The following is a 24,213-nucleotide window of genomic DNA, read 5'->3' as shown; positions in this document are numbered from 1 at the left end:
TTGTTCACCTATTTGTGATGCTGATGCAAGAGGCAATGGAAAGGCAGGGACGGTCTGAAGTCCAACGGTCTTGCTTGATTCAGGAGGGGTCACCTAGGCAAGGACCCTCAGCTACTGGCAAATGCTGTGGAATGTTCTGTATGGCAAATGTGTTGCTAATTAGTTAATAAATAAAACACTGATTGGCCATTGGCTAGGCAGGAAGTGTAGGCGGGACAAGGAGGAGAATAAAGCTGGGAAGTGGAAGGCTGAGTCAGAGAGATGCTGCCAGCCGCCACGATGAGAAACAGAATGTGAAGATACCGGTAAGCCACGAGCCATGTGGCAAGGTATAGATTAATGGAAATGGATTAATTTAAGCTGTAAGAAAAGTTAGCAAGAAGCCTGCCATGGCCATACAGTTTGTAACCAGTATAAGTCTCTGTGTTTACTTGGTTGGGTCTGAGTGGCTGTGGGACTGGCAGGTGACAGAGATTTATCCTGACTGTGGGCCAGGCAGGAAAACTCCAACTACAGGCAAAGGGTAGGACTTTTTCCTGTCCCGTCCTAATCCTGGGTTTAATTCTGTCTTCTTAAATAGAACTGCAAATGCTCCTCTCCCCCCCCAGCCCCTGCCAGAGTTGCTCCTAAGGCTATGGCCTGCAGGCTGCAGAAATAGATAAACATTCTCCCCGGTTCTGTACAGAGCCTTTAGCTCCCATCCCTTTATGCTGAATACACTAGCCACGTGGGTAGAAGTCATTTTTAGCCTTGGCTTCTGGGCAGAAAGCTTCAAGCTCAGCTTGCCCATTGTATTCCTGTCTCCAGGCTCCAAGCAGCCCTTCTCCTGCTGAGGAGTCCACTGGCCCAGAGGAAGCCTGGCCCAGAGCAGAGGGTGGCATTTGCAGCCTCTCTCCTCCCACGCTGAAAAAGCATAAGTTGCTGGCACACAGAACAATACTATGAGGGGTGCCTGGGCTTTTTATTCCTCCTTCCTCTTCCAAAATGCTTTGCTTCGTTTTGGCATAGAAACAACACGCAACTACCCCTTCAGCAAACACTATAAAAACTATCTCCAGACCAAACCTCCCTCCCTCTGAGCTTTAATCAGACAGCTGTGAGGTGCCCAGTCCAGGCAGATGCTGAGTGCTTATGAGCCAGGCTGAGGGGCTCAGGTCACGTGACACCCTGGTTGCATTGATTTGTCCTTGCAGCTCTTGATCTATGTACAAAGTCAGTAGTAAGGAATAAGGTAGAGGAAGTATGAGGAGGGAGGAGAGAGGAGGGGGAGAGGTGGGAAGGGAGAGGAGAGGAGGTCAGGAGGTCAGCAAAGGGGGGGAATTCTGTAAGGTAGAGATGTGAATGCATTCAAAAATTGTAGGGGAAACCTTGCTAGTTGAAGAGGATTTTGCAGGAGGACTAAGGGCTTCAGTGTAGTTAGTTACATTGAGAAGGTTGGTGAAATTGAGAGCATCCTTGGTTTATCCATGGGAGGGGCCATGGATTGTGATTCCAGAAGATGTAGCCTTCCTTCTTTAGTATGCCCAAGTCCCTGGTGGCCCACTTTGTGTAGGATGAATGGGCACTGGGCATGTTGGTTGTGGTAGTATTGGTGCCCATAATCTCATCGGGAGTGGCACTATTAGGAGGTATGGCTTTGTTGGAGTAGGTATGGCCTTATTGGAGGAAGTGTATCACTGTGGAGGTGGGCTTTGAGGATTCCTATGCTTAGGATACTGCCTAGTGTCTGAGTTGACTTCCTGTTGCCTGCAGGATGTAGCACTCTCAACTCCAGCACCATGTCTGTCTGCATGCCGCTACGCTTCTCATCACGATGATAATGGACTGAAGCTCTGACACTATAAGTGAGTCACCCCAGTTAAATGTTTTCTTTATAGGAATTCCTGTGGTCACGGTGTGGTCACAGCAATAAAAAACGAGATAGGCAGCTGCATTCCATCCTCAGCTGAGCCCATCCCAGGGAGACATCTATACCAGGGAGACGGTGGATGACATAGCACCCACCAAGCAGGTATCGTCTCCATGTCACGGTTAAAGCTGATTTCTTCAACCCTTGAACCCGTTGCCCTTTGGGTTTATTATTGCCAAGCTCTAGTTCTTTTGTCCCTTTTTGGGCCCCTTACATTCAAGAGGTAGTGGGCTCCATGTAAACATCAGGAAGAGACCAGAGGTGGCTGGAGAGTTGGCTCAGTTGGTAAAATGCTTGCTACGCGAGCATGAGGACATGAGTCCGACTCTCAGAACACACATCTTAAAAAATCTGGGCATGACATGGTGGCACGTATTTGTAATCCCAGCACTGGGGGTGGTGGTGGTGGCAATGAGCAGGTCCCTGGGACTCACTGGCCAGGCAGGCCATCTGAATTGGGGGATCCAGGTCTCAGTGAGAGACTCTGTCTCAAAGATGAAAACAAAAAAAGATGGATGATACCTGAGGAGAAAGATCTGAGGTTGACTCTACAAGCACATAAATCCCTATATATGTAAACACACACACACACACACACACACACACACACACACACACACACACACACACACACACACACATACACACTTGTACCCACAGAAGGAGACTGGGGACAGTGTTGTCAAGAACATGATACTGTGGTCCTATTTCATCTGTTTGGACTGGTCAGTAGAGAGACATTTCTCAGTGTTGTCATTGGGAATTGTTTTCCCAACTTGATTTCATCCCTTCATGCTGCCCACCTAGAGGGTCAGGTCCTGGTCTATGATGTCCCACTGTGTCCTTACCACACTCCTTAGGTTGGCAGCAATGGAATGTTCCAATTCCAAGGCAGATAGAGAGAGGCTCAGAAAGGTGAATGGAAAAACTGAAATGAGAGAGAGACCAGTTCTCCAGAGTCATACAACCAGGTCTCCTGGCAAATCATTCCACGGAACGCCAGGTGCAGGACCCTGGAGGTGAGTGGCATGGAGGAGATATTGTGTCGCTGTAGACACAGGGAGAAGAGATGCTGCCCTGGCTTTTGGCGGTGGTCAGAGGTGAGGTTTCCGCTGCTGGGGCTCTCAGCAGAGGGCTAACAAACATTTAGTTGAGATTTAAGCCAGAAAAGGGCAGAGGGGCGGGAACAAATCTCAGACTGAGATGACTTTGGCCATAGAACTCCAGAATTTGATGACAAGTGTTGCTTCTTAGTAATGGAAGACATGGAAGGCAGAGATAGGCACTGCCTTCCCACACAGATCACCCCCCCACACACACACACACACTACCATATCCCCATCCCCACATCTTAAAGATTCCCAAGAGCCAGCTCACACTCTCGGGTGGCTGGGGATGCCTCCCTGCCTCCTTCTCTTGCCTGCCTTCAGGAATCCCTCAGCCTAGGCACAGAAGCTGTCTTCCACAGGGAAGGCATAGAGAGCTGAATTATGCAGGGAACTGTTTTATTCCCTGGTCATTTCTCTGCCTGGGCTACTGGATCTCTGCCAGGGCTGCAGAGATGAAGGGAGATGCTGTGTCCTTGTTTTCCCCAGGGCTGCAGTATATGCCCAGGCTCTTGGCTCAGGTCTCTGGACAGCACAGATTAGTTTGCATTACAAGACTCTGTTTCCAAGGCTGTCTCCACCTCTACACTGTGGGCTCCCCAGAGCCATGGACCAAGTCTGAATCATTGTCCCTCTGAGTACAGCACCCGTGGGTAGAAAGTTGGACAGAGACATTGAAGGCATACCTGGGAGATGGCATTGGCCTTGTACCTTCAACTCAATTTCATTTTTAAAATTTGTATCTATTAAAATTACACGTGTGTGTGTGTGTGTGTGTGTGTGTGTGTGTGTGTGTGTATGTGTGTATGTATGTGTGTGTAAGTGAAGATGAACCCATGTTGTGGTGCACATGTGGCAGTCGGAGGACAACCCCGGGTGCTGCTCCTCGTTTCCTATCTTCCCCAGGAACACGGTTTCTTTTTCATCATTTACCACCATGTACCACATGTTATCTAACCCATTTCTCTGGTCTCAGCATTCCATTTCTCTGTAGGAGTGTTGGGATCACACACTTGTGCCTCTGTGAAGTGGAAGGAAGAGATATGTGTGCCCCCTCCCTCTCCCTCCCTCCCTTCCTGCGCCACCCCCTCCCATCTCACATTGTCATATCCTTTTTCCCAACTTTCAGAATGTTCTAGAAAGCCAGTTCACACTCTTGGGGTGACTGGGGATGCCTTTGATTGCCTTCAAGAGTCGTATCCCCCCCCCCCCCCCCCCGGGCACAGGAGCTTGTTCCACAGCGAAGGCACTGGGGACCAGGTTACATCCGCTTTGTCAGACAGCATGAAAAGTAAAATATTTCCAGGGGTTCTTTGAATTCAAACTCAGGGCCTCATGTTTGGATGGCAAGTGCTTTACCTGCTGAGCCACCCCCCAGCAATCTCCCCAACAGCACCAATTTCAGATGCGGAGTGCAGACCCGGCCCAGGACCAAAGTTCCAGAAACACAAAGGCATTCCCCAGAGACAGAGATCAGGGCCAGCAAATAACGAAAATTGGCTTTTTTAAAGCTGTGGTGCAGGAAGAGGCCAGATCGGGGCACTCTCTCCCTGTGAACAAATATGCACTGGACACCCTAGCCAGTGGCCCTGCTCACACCAGCATGAGCCTCAAAGTCATCAGAGGGATTGTCAAAACAGATTGCTGGTCCCCACTCACACCCAAGGTTCTGATTCAGTCAGTGGGTCTGAGCTGGGGCTGAAGAATTCACACTTTTGACATACTGCCAGATAATCTTGATGCTGTAGATCTAGGACTGCCTAGTTTATGAACTATCGTTTCAGTTCAGTGGGTTGTCCAGGGTGAGGAACACACTTCGTTGGTTCCCAAAGGCTGGAGCTCAATGGGAAATGTGGGTATTTAGTTAAGAGTAGTTTGTACGACAGTGTCCCTCTCTTTTTTTCTTTTCATTGCTTCCTTATAAAACCAACTAAAAGGAAACAATTCTAATAGAAATAATCCTGAAAACTAGGTGGGGCTGGAGAATGGCCCAGTGGTTAAAGCACTGGCTGCTCTTCCAGAGGACCTGGGTTCCATTCCCAGCGTCCATGTGGCAGCTCACAACCACCTGTAACTCCAGTTCCAGGGGACCTGAGGTCCTCTTCTGGCTCTACAGGCTCTGTTCTCACATGGTACACAGTTGTACATGTTGACAAACACCCCCACACATAAAATACAATAAATATTAAAAATATAAGCACACAATGGAACAGCAGCTGAAACAGTTATTCTTGAAGAGTAACTAAGCTCACGCCTCGCAATAGTAAACTGGCATTTGACAGAGGGATGTGGAGAAGAACGGGATGTTAAGATGAAGCCATATATACACAGCCAAGAATGGACAGCTGAATTAAAAAATCAACAACAATTTCCAGAATTTAAAATCCTGAATCATGACATGACACTAGTGGAATTCAGGTGTTTCTGGTACGTGGACTGCTCTCACCCAATGTGAGGTTGAACTGTCGACCTTGTGTACATCCTACTTCACAAATGAGTCTGTCAGATATGCTAAGCCTATAGGCTGAAGATGATGCCCCAACACTGTGGAGAAACCTCAGGTGACTGTCCAGGCAGCTGGCTGTTTCTGTCAACTCACAAATTTTTTGGAAGTTGCTTGCATGCACTTTCTGTTTTTATTTTTGTTAGCTAATATTATTTCCTTCTTGGGTCTCTGAGGGAGTTGAAGATTAGTTAGTTATAGTTGAAGGTTAGTTAGTTATAGTTGAAGATTAATTAGGATAGAAAGTGAATTAGATACATTTTGGACTTAACAAAATAGGATAGATAATGAAATTATTTTCTCTGAATTTGTCAAATACAAATGGACTAGACATTGTTTAGACATTTATTACTTGTATATATTGTATATAGTCATTATACTTTTGTATATAGTTTTTCTTTTGTTAGTTATAACCTTTTTCTTTTTTTTCCTTTTTATTAAAATAGAAAAGGGGAAAAAAAAAAAAAAAAAAAAAAGAAACAACACAAATGGGGGGGGGCGTTGGGGGGAAGGTGAGGGGGACGGGAGGGGGGAGAACAAGGGAATCCGTGACCAATATGTAGAACTGAATTGTATTGCAAAATAAATTAAAATAAATTAAAAAAAATAAAAATAAAAAAAAAAATATAAGCACACACAGAGACACACCACAAACATACACAACCCCCCACATGTACACACACACACACACACACACACACACACACACACACACACAAAGACATGCATGATGTTGCAAAGTAGTCTTGCATGATGGTGTTCTCAGTTGGTAATGTCTTCAGCTTAAGAGCCTTTGGCCTGGTCCAGTGATGGACCAGTTAATCAGCAAGGTCCCCAGCAAGGTCCCCAGACCCAGGGCAAAGGCAGGACTGGTGACTCCCTGCTCAAAGTTCAGAAAGCTTGTGTGAAGTGGCACTTTGACCCACGCCTATCCTCAGGACAGCTGTCCTCTACAGCCAGGGTGCCTGCCATCTGTGCCTTTAACCTCTGAAGCACGTTTTAAAATATACTATTTAATTTAAAATGCTATTTGCCAGTCGCTGCTCTGCCAGCTCCCTCTCGAAGGCTGTATTGCTGATGGAGAGTCTCTCTAGAAGCTGGTGTGCAGGGTCAGCTGTCCAGGGCCTCAGTGTGCTGAGTTCCAAGCGGTGCCTGAAGGCTTTTCCTCAGCCGCAGTCTTTATCTTTACATTATCTTCCGAGATCTGGGACCCTGGGAGGTCCCGACTCTATAGAGGATGGTGTTGCTGTTTCTGCAAGAATGGTACCTCTGAGACTTTTCATGGGTGTTCCCATCCTTCCTCCTACCAAACCCTATGGGGAAATATCAATCTCCACATCTAACCTAAAAATACCCTCGAAACAATTCCGGTTGCTAAGACGCATTTCTGCTGTTTCTGCCGGGAAGCCGGCAGGGTCCTTGGTCAGAGCGGAAAGCATCTTCTTTCACAGTCTAAAACATTCCTGTTTGTCTAGTGTGTCGCCTCCATTGTGAAAATTCACAAACTCTTTCACAGCCTAACAAGCCAGACTTGTTTCCTGCTGTGAGGTGAACTCACACCTGCTCAGCTCCACCACCTTCCCACTGGTGTCCTGCAGGGTTTCTGGCCCTGCTCTCAGCTTTGAAATGCCTTGTAACCTCAGTTTGTGATGAGGAAGCAGCGGGTCATGGAAGGGGGACAAAGGGAAGTGAGGAGAGACCTCAGTTCTAGACAGGCGTGACTTCTGGTTGGTCTCTAGAAAACTGGTTACGGTAGGTTTGTACGTGGATTTTTCTGTAACTTTTTTTTTCCCAGCTAACAGCCTGACTTCTGGTTTGGCAAGAAGGACCACCAGGTGGGGCTCAAGAGAGGCTTGGTGCACAAGAGTGGGTGGTCAACTGGCTTGCTTTGTGGTCTTAGAAGGGTTTGCCTTTCCTACCTTGAGTTAAGACTGGCAAATGTCCCCGCCTAGGTTTCTTCTGCGTGAACGGTGTGTGCTTTAGCTATGGTGGCTGAAGTCTTTTACTCTGAAGGCACTGCTTGTAATGGTCCTTTTTTGTCTGCCTCTCTCTGTCCTCTCTTTTCTCCCTTTCACCTCTCTCTTTCCTTCCCTGTTCATCTCTCTTCCCTTCCCCTTCTCTGCTTCTCGCTCCTTCCTCTTCTTTCTCTCCTCTTTCCTTCTATCTCTCTCCCTCACCTCTTTCCTGTTTCCCTTCTGCCTTCCTGCTCTCCTATTTCTTCCCTTGTATCTCAGCCTCTGCCCACCCTCCCTCCCTCCCTCCGTCCCTCTCTCTCTCCCTCCCTCCTTCCCTCCCCCTCCCTTCCTCTTTCCCTTCCTTTTCTTTCTCTTTCTCCCCACTCACAGTTCCCTCACTGTGATTAATGATTCATTCGTCTGTTGGGACAATCCAATTTGGCTTCTCTCAGCAAAGCTCTATTTTAGGGAGTAGCTATGAATCAAATCCCCTCAGCTCTGAGAGAAGGGATAGAGCAGCTCCCTCTCTGTATCCCTCTGTGCTCTCACCTGATTAACACTGTGCTCTGGAGAGATGCTTTCAGCAGACGTCCCACTGAATATCTGTGTCCAAATTTCTAGGACGACACTAACAGTTCTTGGGATAATCCAGCAGCCTCTTCTCACTGACATATCCGGGCTTTGTCTTTCTCAAAGAATTCCTTGAACTTGTCTTTTTCTGCTTTAAAGCATCCCCAGGTTGTTTCACCACTCATAATTTTAGATATAAATGTTTTGAGTTTGGAGTGCACAGATAATAAATAAAGAATGCTCTGAAGTTTTAGATTAATTAGTAATTAATTTTTGCAAAGCTTTGGAGATGAGCAGTGTCACATTCCATCCTGTCAAATTACAGAGTTGTTTTTGTTTTTGTTTTTTCCCCCAGCTTAATGGCATGTACAGGCTTGCTCCTTCAGACTTCTTGAATTGTGTCTCCAGAACAAAGGGACACTTCTTTAGATTCTAACAGCAATTGTTAGGTAGATGAGAGAAAATCGATGACAACCCCCTCTCCAACACAGCAATCAGGCTGATGGCAAACACTAGGTCCCTGATCTGCATTGGAAAATACAGTCTGCATTCCACCAGGAGCCTGCCAGAGTGGGAGTGCCAGTGAGAGGCAGCTCTTCATGGAAGTCTGCACATGGACCCTTCTCACACACAGCCCTCAAAGATTAGGGTGATGAGTCATCAGGAGAGAGCTCCACTAAGGACTGACAACATTCAGCACAGACCTGGGGTGTCCTGGGGACTTGGATTCTCCTGACTTCATTTCTTCTCTGAAAGATAGATGTGGACCTGAAGGACTGTTTTCAAGAAAGGAAGGCAAACAAAGCCCTTAGTGTAGGGCCTGGCAGTGATGCCTAAGGACACTCTCAGGGGCTCCCTATTGTTAGGGGGCTAAGGACCCTGTAAGGTGAAAGTGCTTGAGACATGCCCAGAAATGAACATAACTGATCCTTGTCCTGTTTGGAGTTTGCAGAACCCGCAATGCTTCTTCCCTGATGTTCCTGTGACCTCCTTAGGAGGGAGTGGAAGAGAGAGGTCTTCCCACAGCACAGACAGTGAGAGATCTTTCCACTCTCATACCGAGCCTGTAACCTACATCTGCTTGTGCCAAGCCCAGTGCTGCTGAGCTCAGCATTTGCATTGGCTCAGGAACATCTCAGGGTGTGGAAGCAGGAATCAGAGAGGGAGCACTGAGCCCTGGGATCAATCCTGGGAAAACAAGTGAGGTGCTCCCTCAGTCTACAGCAAAGGGATCACTCATAGCACTGCAGACACATGGCTGTGTGTAGATGCACACTGATGTGCACACACAGGCAGAGGCACACCCATGTATAGATGTGTATACACACACATAAAGATGCCCACATGTGCAAATGTATCCAGATACATGCAAAGAGATACTTACAGAGGAATGCAGACACAAAAAAATCAATAGACACCAACACTTAAGCCCAAGTGGATCAAAGATCTCAACATAAATCCAGTTACTCTGAACCTGATAGAAGAGAAAGTAGGAAGTAGTTTTGAATGCATTGGCACCAGAGATCACTTCCTAAATGTAACACCAGTAGCACAGACACTGAGAGCAACAATTAATAAATGGGACCTCTTGAAACTGAGAAGCTTTTGCAGGGCAAAGGACACGGTCAATAAGACAAAACGACAGCCTACAGAATGGGAAAAGGTCTTCACCAATCCCATATCTGACAGAGGGCTGATCTCCAAAGTATATAAAGAACTCAAGAAACTAGACATCAAAATACCTAACAGTCCAATGGGCTATAGAGCTAAACAGAGAATTCTCAACAGAAAAAGTTCAAATGGCTGAAAGACATTTAAGGAATTGCTCAACATCCTTAGTAATCAGGGAAATGCAAATCAAAACAACTCTGAGATACCATCTTACACCTGTCAGAATAGCTAAGATAAAAAACACTGAAGACAGCTTATGTTGGAGAGGATGTGGAGCAAGGGGAACACTCCTACACTGTTGGTGGGAATGCAAACTGGTATAGCCACTTTGCAAATCAATATGGCACTTCCTCAGAAAATTGGGAATCAATCTCCCTCAAGACCCAGCTATACCACTCTTGGGCATATACCCAAGGAATGCTCAATCATACCACAAGGACACATGCTCAACTATGTTCACAGCAGCATTATTTGTAATAGCCAGAACCTGGAAACAGCCTAGATGTCCTTCAACTGAAGAATGGATAAATAAAAAGTGGTACATATACACAATGGAGTAATACTCAGCAGAGAAAAACAATGACATCATGAGGTTTGCAGGCAAATGGATGGAACTAGAAAATATCATCCCGAGTGAGGTAACCCAGACTCAGAAAGACAAACATGGTAGAAGTGGATACTAGATGTAAAGCAAAGGATAACCAGACTGCAACTCACAGCTCCAGGGAGGCTAGCTAGTAAAGAGGACCCTAGGAAAGACACAGGGATTGCCCAGCAACAGAGAAATGGATGAGATCTACATGAGCAAACTGGGAGTGAGGGGGGTAATGGAAAACAAGAGTTGGGGGAAAGAGAGCTTAGGGGAGCGGGAGGTCCTAGTTGGATCAGGAACAGAGTGGGAGAACAAGGAAAGAGATACCACGATAAATGAAGACACCATGGGGATAGGAAGAATCATAGTGCTAGAGGTCCCCAGGAATCCACAAAGATGACTCCACTGTAGACTACTGGCAATGGTTGAGAGGGTGCCTGAGCTGACCTACTCTGGTGATCAGATGGCCGAACACCCTAACTGTCATGATAGAACCCTCATCCAGTGACTGATGGAAGCAGATGGAGAGATCCATGGTCAAGCCCCAGGTGGAGCTCCAGAAGTCCAATCGACAAGAGAAAGGAGGGATCATATGAGCAAGAGATATTGAGACCATGATCGGAAAAAGTACAGAGACAACTAGCCAAACTATTGGAAGCACATGAACTGTGATCCAATAGCTGAGGAACCCCCATGGAACTGGACTAGGCCCTCTGGATAAGTGAGACAGTTGTTTAGCTTCAACTGTTCTCACTCCCAGGCAGTGAGACCCAGACCTGTTCTTAGTGCATGAGCCGGCTTTTTGGAACCTAGTGCCTAGGCTGAGACATTTTGCTCAGCCTTGGTGCAGGGAGGAGGGGATTGGACCTGCCTCAACTCAATATACAGGCTCTGTTAACTCCCCAAGGGAGACCTTGCTTTGGAGGAGGTGGGAATGGGGGGTAGGTTGGGAGGGAAGACTGGGGGATGGAAGGAGGGAGGACAGGGGAATCTGTGGTTGATATGTAAAATGAATAGAAAATCTCTTAATAAAAAGAAAAGGAAAAAAATCAATAGACATCCAAAGGTGCACACATGTATAGATGCCTTCAGACACATATACAGACCATGCATATAGACGTATTCTGATGTCAATTTATATATACACACAGATTGTTACATATGTACATCTACAGATGCAAAAAGACCTGAGCAAAACCAGGCACATATAGATGCCTACACATACACATATGTGCAGACACCTATATAGTTAGATAACATATATATGGACAGGCATTCACAGACACATACATATGCAGGCAGAGATCCTGACACACATGCACACATATTGACATTAGCACAGATACATATACATACAAACACACAGACACACAGAAACACATGTAGTTAATACCATACACAGACATATACAGATACATATGTACTGACAGTAGACACATGGAAACACAGATAAGCTCACATGCCTGAGGAAAGCCTGAACGCTGGATAAGACCATTTGCCAGTGTCCTTACCCCATATAAAAGGAAGATACCCTTGCCAAAAACATCCTGTCCCCCTTTTCTCTGGTGAAGAGCCTGGGAGAGGGGGGAAGAATTTCTTGGTGGATCTAGAAGGTGACAGTGGCTTGCTGATAAGTGTGGGAAGAAAGGCACCGCACATTTAAGCTTCCCTACAGCTTTCCACAAATGTCTTTCTCACAATTCTCTCTCTCTCTCTCTCTCTCTCTCTCTCTCTCTCTCTCTCTCTCTCTCTCTCTCTCTCCTTTATTTGAGACACGATTTTATATACAGAAACAGCACTACCTGCCCTTAATAAAAATTCTTCCGGAATCAAAGTCAGAATTACTTTGTATCTAGTTGAGTTCCTAGGACACTCTGGGATAAAGAGAATATCGAATATCTTCAAAGTTGGAGCTCGTGGGCAACTGGACTACAAATGGCTTCAGGAGTTCCTTTTGTGGGTCCTCTTCCCCTGTACACACTGGCAGCTCCCAACATGAACAACAAACATGTCTGCCTCAGATGACCACCAGGCTGTTTCCTCCTCCTCTTTCTCCCTTCCTCCCTTCTGTCATCGCAGGGTGCCAAGAAGCCCAGTACTTCTTCAAGTGTGTCCCAAGTCTTGCTGCAAAACGTAGCCACTTGGGTGAGTTGGTTAAATCTGCTCCTGGTGGGGCCAGCAAGATGGCTCCAGAGGTAAAGGTGTTGGCCAGGAAGCCTGACAACCTGAGCTGGATTCCTGGGACCTGCATAGTAAAAGGAAAGAAGTGGAAGGAGAGAGCCGACTCCTGGAAGTTTCCTCTGACCTCCACACAGGTGCTGAGGTATGCATGTGTCCACGCGCCCCCACGAGCCCCAGTAAATACATGTAACAAACAAACAATATCTCCTAGGGCCTCCTGGTCAGCAACCTGAATGAGGTCAGAGTATGTGCAATTCTACTCCCTGTTTGGACTCTACTGGCCTGGCCTGAGTCCCAGTGGTCAGTAAACAGCAACCCCAGACCAAAGACCACCATTTGCATGGTAAAGTCACCCCCACTGCCCACCTATGCAGGCACCTCTCCTGGTAGGTACCCCACCCCTACATCTAGCAGGGACCCCCCACCTCCCCCTCCCCCTGGCAAGTACCCCCACTCTCCCCCTACCCCTGGCAGGCACCCCTACTCTCCCCCTACCCCTGGCAGGCACCCCCACTCTCCCCCAACCCCTGGCAGGCACTCACAGATACAGAAGCAGAGGCCAGGAGCTTACAAGATTTGCTCAGGGGCAATTATTTATTTATTCATGGAGTCATGGAATCACTGAATGAGTCTTTCCTTTTCATTTTTTTGGTGCCCTAATCTGTGTGTGTGACAGGGTAGGAAGCACAGAGAACAGTGTGCAGCTGCTCTGCACAGTGTCTGTCATGTAGCAGAGGTCTCAGCTCAGCGATACAAAGACCAGGATTCAAGCCCACACTTTCAATGCTGGATCTTAGTTTTATTTTCTTTCTTTGATTCTGCAGCATACACTCTCAAGGTGTAAGAGCACCGTGTGTCCCTATGTACCCACCGGCCAGCTTCTCCTAGGGGTTCCATTTTGTAAAACTTGGCAGTATCAAATCCCTAGATGAATACTGGTGCAATTCAATTAACTAGACTGCAGATGGCATTCTGATCTCCCAGCTTGGGGCTCAGGTTTTGGTCTCTTTGATATAGTGTGAAGCCACGTGGACTTGCAGGCCCTACCTGGCCTTCACATTGGCTCACAATCCAAATGGCTGCTGACTTCTCGGGAGGTAGCTGCTGATGGAGAATGATAAAGGGCACCCACTGTGCTCTGGGTTAGTGTTTGTGTACATGTGTGTGCACACAGGAGTCAGAGGACAACCTCAGGTGTTGTTCCTTGGACCCGTCCATCTTCGTCTTTGGGACAGGGTCTCTTGTTGGCCTGGAGCTTGCTGATTTGGCTAGCCTGGCTGACCAGTGTTCCCCAGGGATAAGCTGGGATCTGCTGGATCTGTTCCTGTATCCTCAGCACTGGGATGATCAGCATGTGTCACCACACTTGACCCTCATTGCACAGGTTCTGGTACTTACACAAGTGAGCTTCTCCCCAGTCCTCAGGTCAGTTGTATCTTAAAAGATAAAATCAAACATAACATCTAGAGAACAGTATGGATGCTCTGACCAGAAAAATCTGGTACATGAGAAATGGTTGCCAAAGACAGATGCTTCTGAGAGGGCAGAGGCAAAAAGGCCCAGGATGTAGAAACTGCAACTTATGAGGGACTGATGGAATGAAGTTGTCTTAGTTTGCAAGTCAGGAAGATCTCTGCACCCACAGGCAGATGGGAAAATTTTGTAGACTAGACGAAACTGACCTGTCGCCCACCAGAGTGTACCTGTGCTTTTTCAGACTGAACACAGCAGGCATCAGTAAGTAAGGGGTCCAGGTGGCAGAGCCTGGGGGAAGTGCTCGGCCTGGCTGGCTTCCTTAATAACTTTGTTACACTGTAGCATTTGGAAGGAGTGCCAGTGTCACCCACAGGCGAGATGGCAGTAGTCATGTGGAGCTGGGTCCTCAGTATTTCCATCCTGGGCTGGCTGTTCATGGGGCTGCAACTGACTCATAGAGGCCTCTTGTCTAGAAGCAGGCCCTCTGTCAGGGGAGAGATGCCTGCCCCACCTCCCACAGCCTGAGCCTGTAACCAGTGGCTGATATAAGGATGAAGAACAGTGTATAGAGTGTTCCATCATAGCTGTGACAAAATGCCTAACAGAAAGGGAACACTTAAACAAGAGCTTAAGGGAGGTCGTATTTCTTTTGGCTTTATGATTTTGGTCCTTCAAGAAGGGAGAGGAATAATTTACAGCATGGCTGTAGGAGGCAGAGACAAGAGAGTGATTACAGGAAGGGGCCACAGCAAGATACAGTTCTAAGGAGATACCCTAGTGACCTCCAGTTAAGCTCCATTTCCTGCCTTTCCTCATCTCTCAATAATGCCATCATATTACAAATGCATTGATGATCAGTCAGATTCATTAGATCAGAGCCCTGTGATCTCATCAGCTCTTGAATGGCTATCACAGACACGCCCAGAGGTGTGCTCTCCTCATTGCCTGGGTGCTCCTGAATCCACTGACGCTGACAGTACAGACTAGAACCATCACAAATACCACACATCATGTTTCAAGGCAAGACCAGTATGATCCAGACCTCTGAGGAAGTTCCTGCCCAGCAGAAGCCTGGTCCAGCTCTTCTTCCCTTTCCCATCCAAAATGCCACTCCTTTATCCTGAGAGTACAGACCTGAAATCTTCCATGTGTCTTGGGCATCTGAACCCCAGTGGAGACCCCTGACTCCAGGGACCTTGAATACAGGAGCAGGCATATTTTGTGTGTGTGTGTGTGTGTGTGCGCGCGCGCATGTGGAGGCCAGAGGTTGACATCAAACATCCTCATCCATCAGCCTCCACCTTATTTTTACAAGACAAGGTCTCTCACGGAACTCCCAGATGTAGCTAGGCTGGCTCGCCAGCAAACCCCAGAGATTCTCCTGGCTCTGCCTCCCCTGAGGTGGGATCACAGCCATGTCCCATCACGCTTGGCTTTTAATGTGGGCACTGGGGATCTGAAATCTGGTCCTTGTGCACATGAAATAAGCACTTTCCCGACCTAGCCATTTGCATATTTTGTTTCTTCTAACCTTTTCATTTTAGAGAAGGACAGACCTAGACTCGAAATTGATTAATTTGCAGCACATCCAAGTACTCCCCCCCCCCCCCCCGCCACAGGCACACATAGACACACACACACACATGTTCACTTGCCTCATGTTCCACAAGCTCTTTCTTATTACATCATAGCTGAAGTGAATGCTGGGTGGTGACAGGACAGCCCTGGGCAGCCATTCATACCCTCTATTATGTGCATATACAAACGAAAAATTGAGCTGCAAATCAATGGTTATGAATTTCACGTCACAGTGGGTCTCATTAGTGGGTGGATGTTGCTTTGAGATAATCAATACAGTGTGATTGGAAAGCAATTTAAAAATGTAGCCTCTTGGTTGGGAATCCGAATTACCATCTCTTTGCCTTACTGTGTACACAAAGTCAACTTTAAATTAGATTGATGGAACTGAACTCATCATTTGTTTTTCTTTAGTAGAGAATAATTTTAATAAATCTGCCTGCTTGAGTGACTGTGGTCCTCAGAGGAACACAAAGGGGCTGTATTCTCTCTCTCTCTCTCTCTCTCTCTCTCTCTCTCTCTCTCTCTCTCTCTCTCTCTTCTTCTCTCTCAGAGGCTAGAGATTGCTCTTGAGGGTCTTTCTTAGTTATTTTCCACTTTGTTCTTCATGACAGGGTGTCTCATTGGCCTGGAGCTCACCAATTTGGTTAGGCTAGCTGGCCAGGGAGTCCCAGTGCCTTGCCTATTTCTATCTCCCTAGCTAGGATTTTGCAGGTGTCAATCTCAGGTGTCTGGACCACACCTGACTTCTTCTATGGGTTCTGGAGCATCTGAAGTCAGGTCCCCATGCTTGTGCAGCAGCTGTATCTCCAGCCCAAAGACTGCATTTTTTCAAGAAGAAACTAAAAACAATATGACACTAGGATATAGGTGTCTTGAGCATCCTTTTCTTGCTAGCTGTGACCTGGACATATTATTATCAAATCTCAGGCTTACTTTTCCATATGGTAGAGACCATATGACTTTTTTTTTTTGCTTATCTCAGGAAACAAGGATGGAGTTAACTGAAGTGAAAGAGTGTCCTAAGGGTGCAAAGTACCAAAGGAAAATATCAAGTCCTTTTCTTGGCCTTTAGTCTTGTCATGAGCATCTCTTTGCTCTTGATGGAATTTCTTCTCTTCTCTCAAGCCAAGCATTGGTGTTTTTTTTCCCCTTTAGCGAAGCCTCTCTTCCTCTCCATGACTCCTTTGAGGTTGTCTGATTCACTTAGAATTCATTTTCTTTATGAGTCTGGCCAACAGGAAGGTATAAACATGATCCAATAATAGATGCTACAGCGCAGCTAGAATTTTACAGGTATTTAACCAACCCCAGATGACCTAAATCAAGACTAAAACACAGAAAACAAAATGTGTCTAGTCTCCTGGTTTTTAGCTCATTTCACAATATGATTTTGTCTTCTTGCAACTATGCTATTGCAAGCCCTAAATCAAGACTGAAGCATAGAAAACAAAATGTCTAGTCTTGATTGTGGCTCATTCTGCTATGTGACTTTGTCTTCTTATGACTATGATATTATAAACAAACCCTGGTATTACTATTATTTTTAAACAAATGCCCCTAGAGTGCTCAGTGTTTTTATTGTAGGATATTTGATGCTAGTGAGTCTACTCTTTTTTTTTTTTTTTTTTTTTTTTTGGTTTTTCGAGACAGGGTTTCTCTGTGTAGCTTTGCGCCTTTCCTGGAACTCACTTGGTAGCCCAGGCTGGCCTCGAACTCACAGAGATCCGCCTGGCTCTGCCTCCCGAGTGCTGGGATTAAAGGCGTGCGCCACCACCGCCCGGCGAGTCTACTCTTAAGTATTCCTTTCATCTTCTGTGAACATGGCAGCTGAGGCGTCAGTAGACACTAAGGGAAGCCTATGGCAATGGGACCAAGACTGTGAGCTTTTCAGACTACCTCTCAAGGCTCAGTTCACTTTTTCCTTCATTCCTTCTTCTTGATTTGGAACTAGGTATTATTCTTCACGATGAGCACTTCCATATGGAATGCCAACAGCACTGGGTATAACAGCCCAGGTGCCTCATGCTATACAAATACACCATTTATTGACACAAAGCTAATTGTCTTGAAGTACACCAGAGGAAATAGATGGAGTGTTTACCCAGGATAACCTGTTTTTCAAAACTCCTGTAAGTCACCCTGAAACTTTCTTAGGAGACAGAGTCAAAGCATGTCAGGTACTAAGAAACAACTCAGGGCCTGGACCTTCGGGAATGGTTGAAGCTGATTGCTGAGCTACCTTTCGAGGTCTGCAGCAAGTACTGGATTAATTTGATCACAGCATTGAATCTGGAAATGAGGAGGCTGCTTGATTCAAGTGAACACTATGATCTTTTCATCCTGCAGAATGTTTAAGCTATGGTATTGTACATTATGATGCCATCTCCTCATGGTGAAACAAGGCTGGTGACCATACTCTCTACATTTCTGTTTCCATAGAAGAGGAAATCACCACCAAGAGGCTGAAGATAAAGGTCAAGGCAACAACCATCCTGGGAGAAAGGGTTTCCTTTTCATAAAAACCTACATGCTTTCAGATGTGGGGCTAACGGATTCTTGATGGAGAATAATGACCTATCCTGACACTGCTCAAATATTTAATTTTAGAAGAATGGATTTTTTTTATGGTCAACATATTACAAAATTACTGCACTAGGGACTAGAATTTAATTGATTGACATAAATGCATCTGAGAATATGGTGTGTGTTAGTATCAGCCACTGTAGTAGATATATCTCCCAAATCTCAGGCTTAAAAAAACGCATATTGTTCAGTTACATAAAGTACAGATGGATGCCTCTGATTGGTGGGTTACTTTCTTCTAAGTATCATCTTAGGGAAGGACCTAGGCTCCAGCACTCCTGGGCCCTATCATCTTCAACCTGTTTTCCAAGCTTTCGCTTTGGATGATTTGATGAGGTCACAAAGGATGTGAGGCACATCTTCATTTCCTTGTTGTCTAGAACTCAATGTGATGTTTAGTTTGTCAACTTGACACAACCTAGAGTTATCTGGGAAGGAGGCTTCAGTGAGGGATCAACTAGATCAAGTTGGCCCATGGGCATGCCTGGAGGGGATTTTTTGATTGTTTATCCATCTGAGAGGACCAAGCCTGAACATGGGTGGCACTATTCCTGAGTGTGGGTCCCTGGATTATATAAGAGTATAGGAAGCTAACTAAGCAAAAAGCATATATGAATTCCTCTCTCTCTGCTCCTAGCTTTGGGTGTGATATGACTGGCGGCTTCAAGCCCCTGCTGTTGTGACTTCTCTAATGATGGTCTGGAACCTGGAATTGTAAGATGAATGGACCTCTTCATCCTTGAATTGCTTTTGGTCAAGATATTTTGCCATAGCAACAGAAATGAAGTGAGGACCCTCAGTGATAGGCCCACCTAACCACCAGAGATGGATATAGGCCAGCTGTGGGGCCAGAAGGGGGGTGTAAGTTTGGTACATAGCCAGGTTTGGCTGTAGGCTTTGCCTCTTGTCCTATCTGTTTATGTTGGTTGTGGTAGGAAGTGCTAACACACTGGTTAGTGTAGAGCCTTCAGGTGGCTGTGAAGTTGCTTTCAAGGATATAACTGGAAGAAGATGGGATTCAGGACCAATGCCATCCAGTTATTTGTAGTCTCGTTCTTAGGAGGAGGGAAAGAGAAAGTTGGAAAGACAAAGGCAGGCCCAGGCTTCTGCAGTTAGCAAGCCTTTCTGACTCTGATGGTGAGAAGAGGACCCTGGGTAAGGGACCTCCCCTAATCTCTATCTGATGACTTTGTCTCCATCACTCAAAGAGGCCTAGGAAACCGAGCTTCTCTTTACAAGTCATTATGTATTCAGAACTGTACCTCATTCACTTCTGTGTCCTGCACAGTGAGGTCCTGACTTGACTGGATGGCTAGGAAATGAAGAAAGGATAGACACACAGACAAAGGGACAGAAAAGCTAGGGTCAGGTGTGCTCACTCTCAACAACTGTGCCAACCTGGAACCTCATCACTAAGCATGGGGGAAGAGTTAGCTAGCAAAGTAGGAGTGCTCTGTAGGTGAAGAGGCTCAGGCTGTAAACATCCAGGAAGAAGAAGAAGAGGAAGAGGAAGAAGAAGAAGAAGAAGAAGAAGAAGAAGAAGAAGAAGAAGAAGAAGAAGAAGAAGAAGAAGAAGAAGAAGAAGAAGAAGAAGCTGCAATTGTTAGTTTTTGCACACACTGTCAGCATTGGAACTCTGACCAGAGGAAGGCTTTGCCATTCCTCTGAGTCTAACCCAGAGACAGGGAAGGGAGGCTTTGCCAATTTCCCAAGGGTCTGAGGCACTGGTCCTTGACTTGACTATGCCTTTACCAACAGCACACACCACTCAATACTTCATCCACTCTTTGCACATTTACTCAACGCTTCTTTGGCTCCCCACAATTCATAATCTTGAATTATTTACAAACCCAATGTTTCAGCCATAGAAATATTTCTCTCAGAGAAGTCTGATAGGTTTAAGCTCTCATTCAAACTTTGGTGATTAGTTTTGACTGCCTACAGTACTCTACAGGGAAGGACTGTGATGCTATATCCAGACCCACGCAGTATGAGAGGGGACTGTAATTGATTAGTGATGTCTGGAATGAGAATTGGAGGTTGAAGTGAAGGCAGTTAATGTGCTGCATTTTCCATTTCTGGGTTTGAAAACAAGGTAAAATAGGCATGGCCTGAAAATACACAGGGAAGCATATTCATTTTAGTTTGAATTATTTCATCAATTTTGTCTTCAAAACAGCTGGGTTCCTCCACTTTAAGGGGGAAGGCAAGTTTTAAATTGGAAAAGAGAGACAAGTGATCCTGTAGCCTGAAGAGCCCAGAAAGAGAAGTGAAACCTCAGAGAGCATTGAAGCAGGAATCCGAGCCTTAATGCTTCCTTTGCCCCAGCCCACGTGACTTCCAATGTGCATTTGTCTATTCTGTGGGTAGGGATGCACATGGCATCCTCAGTGGTCCTCAGCCTCTGCTTCCAGTTCGGTCAGCTCAGTGGCTTTTACACTGTCTTGGAGAATAGGAGATCAGGGAGAGGTGGGTCACAGAACTCCTTTGTCTCCTTGCCCATCTCCTGTTCCTGGCTGTGTCTGTGCCCTCCATGACCACAGCTCCCTCTGTGCATCGCCCATGTTGCTGCCCATGCTAAACTCTGAGAAACCTATCTTCTTGGCTCCTTGCATGTCTCTGCTAGTGTCCAGCAGGACAATAATCCTTGTTTCTTTGCTTAATCCTTCCCACATCTCCACTTTTAGTCTCTTCACAAAGCCTCTTCATCTGGATCATCTGCCTGCAATGAACTTGGATGGAACCCTGGTTGATACTCTTGGGAACCCAGATGCTGGAGAGGCATTCTGTGGCAGGGGGAGTCTGGAGGGGACCTGGAGCCTGCTGATTTCATTGAGGTCAGCTCTGAATAGCCCTCCTTCCTTCCCTTCTATCCCATAATTGGATATGACATTTTCCTTGGGGCAGAAAATGAAATTCAAGGAACTGGTGAGGTGGCTCAGTGGGTACAAGGTGACAGTCTGAGTTCAATTCCCTGAACTCACATAAAAGTGGCAGACAAGAGCTGACACAGCACAATTGTGCCCTGATCTTGGCACTAGAGCCGTGGCTCACAGTGTGGTATGCACATGTACCATACAAATACTAAATAAACGGAAGAGAAAATTGAAAACACCCCTTCTGTAGTGTTCGGCCCCAGCACTCGAGCTGTGACACAGTCAGGGAGATTTGAGAAGTACGATCGGGGTCTGGGCAGCAGGACTCACTGGTGCCCTGAAGGCTGACTACTGATGGGAAGCACGTTTAATTCGTGTGATTTCTTCTGAGTTCTAGCCTGCTGCCAGCACTGGTCCTTGAGCAAAGACAGGACAAAAGGACAGAAGGACTGGAGGATGCATATCCCTTAGTTGCTCCCTCTATCCAAACCAGCCAGTCCCACTTAGGGTCGAGCAGCCTGTGCTCGTGTGTCCTTCTGCCATGTGTCTCTATCACAGGGGGACAGAGGTTTCTGGTGGAAGGTATGTTTGATGCTGACATTTGATGCTGGTAATGTTAGGACGTTTGAACCCAGAGTGACCCTGACCCAGCTGTCGGAGCAGAGTCTACTTGAGGAAAACCAACTCAAGCTACGTCTGTGTATGTAACAGGAGGCCAGGCTGCGCAGGCATAGCTTTTGTGAGAGGCAGAGAGGTTTTTCTTTCCTCTCTCCCTCCCCCTTCCCTTCTTCCAAAGATGTCTAAACAATGCCATTTGAGGGAAACCTGACTAGTTTTCAACTGGTCTCAGATATTTTAGTGTATTCTTTGCTCTCCCTTTATTACATATTAAATTTTATTTCTCTGTCTCTTTTGTATTTATTGGAAATCCCATGTTCAACATTTTTCTGGGGTGGCAGAAGTTTCTGGTCATAGACATTACCATGAAACTCTGGGCCCCTGATTTACTCCTGTGTGACATGGATGTTTTCTGTCAATGATGGGATTCTTTGAAGTGTGTGTGGTGGTGGTGGTGGGGGCATGTGGAGACACCTGCCCATCAGGAACCACTGTCAACATTCCTTATGGCGACTCTTCATGGTGGATGTGAACCTACACAGCCCAGGAGGAGGGCAGATCTCTGTGCAGGCAGGAGGGTCACACTGGGCTCCAGGCAGCAGGGCTGGCCATGGATTCTTAAAGATGATAGCACTGAAGACAGAATGACGTGTGGCTTTCAAGTCTCGTTCTCAACAATAATTTCAGACTCATCTCCCACGCTACAGAACAGTTATTTTTTTTTCTCCCGTTGTCTTAAGCCTGAGCTGCTAACAAGGAACGTGACTGACTTAGATTTCACCTCCTTCCGTTTTCTCGCTGCAGGCTGAGGAAGAAGTGTTAATGAGCAGTGGGAAGAGAACAAGAGTTCACAGGGAGGTGGGAAGGGCTGGGGGCCAGCCCCCTGCCGAAGTGGGAAGGTTGTATATGAAGAGCACACAGACCCCACATCTGCCTGGCACACACAGCACAGGCTAGCCTTCCATCAGTCACAGCCCAAGGAAGAGAGGAAGAGGACACTGGGCTTCCTGTGGTCCATCAGGGATCCAGGATTCTTGGGCCCTAGGGAGCATCACAGGCCTCCATGACTCCCCTTACCTGTCTTGTAGACAAAGAAAGGGACTGTGGAGGACTGTGGAGGGCGGACTATGAGGAGAAGTGAGGGGATGATTATGAGGCAAGAATTATGAAGAGGAAGTATGTAAGAGCGGGGGCTGACAGAAAGGAGGTTGTGAGGGGGAAGACTGTGAGGAGGAGGACTGTTAGGGGGAGGACTATGAGGAAGAGGACTGTGAGGGAGGACTGCCTGGGGAGAGGACTCACAGGAGGACTGTGAGGGGTGGACTTTGTGAGGGGTGGACTGTGTGAGAAGGACTGTGAGAAGGACTGTGGTGAGAGACTATTTGGGAGGACTGTGAGGGAGGGTTGTCTGGGGAGAAGACTCTTAGAAAGGCTGTAGGGGGGAGAACTTTGGTTGGAACTGTTAAGGGAGTGAATATTGGTTACTGTGAGGACAAGGGAAATGTGTGGAAAGGACTGTGATAGGACTATGTTGGGGAGATTTCTGGGTGGGGGGAGCACTGTGGGGGAAGGATTGTCACAGGCAGGGCCTTGGGGAAGTGGACTATGTAGGGAGGACTGAGAGGAAATTCACCGTGAGGGGGAAGCCTGTGAGGACAAGGACCATGCTGGGGACAATGTCAGGGAAAACACTGATAGGGACAAGACTGTGAGAGGGAGATTCTGTGGTAGGGAGGACTCTGATAGGGAGAGGGGTGAGAGGGAGAGGACCATGCTGGTGAAGGACTGTGATAGGGAGGACTGTTTATAGTTTCTGTATTAGATTATGTCTGAGAAGCTTCCCAAAGAGAATGCAATCACGTGGTGCTGCCCAGCTAAGGAGGACGCTGGGTAACCTAACTAGTACAGAGCGGGTGAAATCACAGCCTCAGTTCAGCTAAGGAGGATGCTGGGTAACCTAACTAGTACAGAGTGGGTGAAATCACAGCCTCAGTTCAGCTAAGGAGGATGCTGGGTAACCTAACTAGTACAGAGTGGGTGAAATCACAGCCTCAGTTCAGCTAAGGAGGATGCTGGGTAATGTAACTAGTACAGAGTGGGTGAAATCACAGCCTCGATTCTGCCTGTGGCTCTGTGGTCTCTGAATCTTTCCTCAAGCTTGGGGCTCAGAAGATGGGAGAGAGGTCTCCTCGGGGCACCCATGCTTGCCCGTCACCTTGGTTATTGCCTCATGTCTTTCTGTTAGTACTTCAGCCAATCCCAGCTCTGAGATCACAGTTGCTCCAGCTATGGAGACACTCTCTGGCAATAAGTGGGTCTCTCTGAAGGCGGAGGAGGAGAAACAGAGGCGTGATTGATTTCCACACAGTCAGGTGGTTACGGATTCACTGTACACTTTTCAGATATGTTTTGAGCCTTTGTTGTCCTAGATTTGTTTTTTCCAAATGGTAAGACAAGAACTGAAAACCTGATCTGCCAAGGTTGTATGTAGGGTATACTGTTATGCTGTTTCTTTCTTTCTTTTTCTTTTTGTTATTGTTCTTTTGTTTCTGTTTTTGTTTTTTTGTCAACTCCAGCATTCTGGAGTCATTG

The 24,213-nt window shown here is 46.7% G+C and overlaps 1 long non-coding RNA gene across 1 annotated transcript in view; it reads left to right on the top strand.

Annotated features, from left to right (window-relative positions):
- The first annotated feature begins 241 nt into the window (after nt 1-241).
- LOC128100436 (uncharacterized) overlaps nt 242-24,213 on the top strand; it is a 415,354-nt gene continuing 391,382 nt past the window's right edge. The window contains exons 1-2 of the long non-coding RNA XR_008214796.1: nt 242-305; nt 1,753-1,844. This is a non-coding gene — a long non-coding RNA (uncharacterized LOC128100436). The remainder of the gene's footprint in view (nt 306-1,752; nt 1,845-24,213) is intronic.

Source organism: Peromyscus californicus, unplaced genomic scaffold (assembly GCF_007827085.1).
Source record: "Peromyscus californicus insignis strain IS unplaced genomic scaffold, ASM782708v3 Scaffold_11__1_contigs__length_118956290, whole genome shotgun sequence".
Taxonomy (NCBI): Eukaryota; Metazoa; Chordata; class Mammalia; order Rodentia; family Cricetidae; genus Peromyscus; species Peromyscus californicus.
This window is presented reverse-complemented; position numbering and strand designations above follow the sequence as displayed.